At 40.1% G+C, this 2,024-nt stretch overlaps 1 pseudogene; it reads right to left on the bottom strand.

The window, feature by feature from the left end:
* Positions 1 to 496, bottom strand: part of LOC102475578 (cytosolic purine 5'-nucleotidase-like) — a 56,560-nt pseudogene extending 56,064 nt beyond the window's left edge.
* Positions 497 to 2,024: the final 1,528 nt, after the last annotated feature.

Raw genomic sequence — 2,024 nt, 5'->3', positions numbered from 1 at the left:
CCCTACTTCTTCCACTTGACTCAGAAGCAAAGGCAACTTTCTATCTTTGACTATATACTTCTAAAGATTTTCAATTGCTTTTTACTTAAGAGAGCCCCTGTAATGAACCCAGTCAACAGCATCTCTTAGATTCTTGAACATACCCTGGTAAGACATGAAGTCCCCATGTTTAAATCCTGTTTCACAGCTGGTATACCTTGGACAAACCACAAAAAGTCTGCTAGGCAGGCCAACAGGTAGGTCTCCGATAGACTGAACAGTGTATAGAGAAAGTAAAATCTTTCAGTGTCATCTCATTGGGTAAATTTATTTGAATACTGGTCTCTTATTTCTGTTCCCCTTATGAAATCAAATCCATGTGCATAGCCCAGGAGGTTTCCATAGGCATCAACTTTAAAAGAGTTCCATATAGCATGTGAAAGACAAGCTCCTGCGGGGAATGTGAATCTCCATGAATGTAGGCTTCTTGATACTTTTTCAGGGCATGCTCATCCATGTTAGCAGGCATATCTGCTGCATTCTGTAACAGATCACTTCAGGGGATTGTCATTTTATTATAATTGTATGCTCAATTTGACCCAGCCACACGGCAGCAATCCTAGTGTGGGATTTCCCAGGGGAATTTCAATTACATTGAGTTCACACACTTCCTAAAACACAGAATAAAAGACAAAGATGACTTTAAAAACTTCAAATTCCAACCAAACATTCCTTGTGGCCACTTTGGGTATTTTTCAGATTTTTCTCTTAGAGCCTTTTGCATTCCCTAACTTTATAGCTTTCGCCTCTTCTGTTGTACTTATTCTCAGCCATAATCAGACTTGAAATGAGAGTTTTTGTCATTTTCAGAATAAAACATAGGGATAATATAACTTACCAGCTCTTCTCCCTTTCGATTACTTCAGTCTACACAGAGTCAATTTTTTTTTCAGAAAAAGTTGTGCACTCATTTTTTTCCTGAAATATAATTGAAGCTTGTGATAAAATGTAAAAATGATTCAAAGAATAGCATCACAAAATACAGAAATTAAAGACAAGCTCCTGAATAAATTTGTGACATAATTTCAAATCAAGGGAATTAAGGAAACCTTAGTCTCCTTGTTCCTAACCCGTCTTCCTCACACTGTCGCCTTGAAGGTATGTTCTCTTTCTTCAAAGACAGGAACCTGTCTGCAAACTGACTTCTTGGGGGAAGACATTAAAGGCAAACAGAAAGCCCAGGCATGAAAGAAAAAGAAAAATAGAAAAAGAAATAGCAGCACAGACTGAAGGCAGATTTACGGGGTTCTCTGCCTTCTACCTCCCCCTAGGGAGTAGCTTTTTTCTCTGGCTACACATTAAAATTACCTGGGTCTAATTACATTCCCAGAGATTCTGATTTAGTTTTACTGGGTAAATGATCTGGGATTCATTTTTTTTTTTTTTGAGAGGTTTTTGCTATAGGTGCATGCGCTTGTCAGACAGACAGAGATAGACAGAGAGACAGAAAGTGAGAAATCCCCCCAGGGGGCATGGCCGTGCCGTAATCCCTTCTCCTCCATTCTCCTCTCAGGATCTTGGGCATGCACACACACGCACCCGGTGTGAGTTTAAGCCAGTGGGTCCGGGACTCGAACCATGGTCGACTACAGGGGAGTCCAGTGACATAGCCATTATGCTAACTGCTGGGGTCCCTGGGATTCACATTTTTAAAATGCATCCCAAATGATTATAATTTAGAGCCAAGACAAGAGTCATTATAAAGGAATTGTACATAATATCAAACAGTTGCTAGTAGAGAAACAAAAAGGAAAAGCAGTCCCTTATAACTATAGGAAGTAACCTACAGGATGAGGATCAAATGGAAGCTTTGCCACAACTTGCCAGAGGCTGGTCATTCAGATTCTTACCACTTAAACTTTGACCTGAACCAGCAGCAGCAGCCCGTAGGAATTTGTCTAGAATTACAGGATCTTCTCAGCCCCTTATTGTAGTCATTAAGTCTACTCTATATAGGCAGACAGATCCCACATGGTAAGCTGTGA

This window comes from Tupaia chinensis, unplaced genomic scaffold (assembly GCF_000334495.1).
Source record: "Tupaia chinensis unplaced genomic scaffold, TupChi_1.0 Scaffold000619_1, whole genome shotgun sequence".
Classification (NCBI taxonomy): Eukaryota; Metazoa; Chordata; class Mammalia; order Scandentia; family Tupaiidae; genus Tupaia; species Tupaia belangeri.
This window is presented reverse-complemented; position numbering and strand designations above follow the sequence as displayed.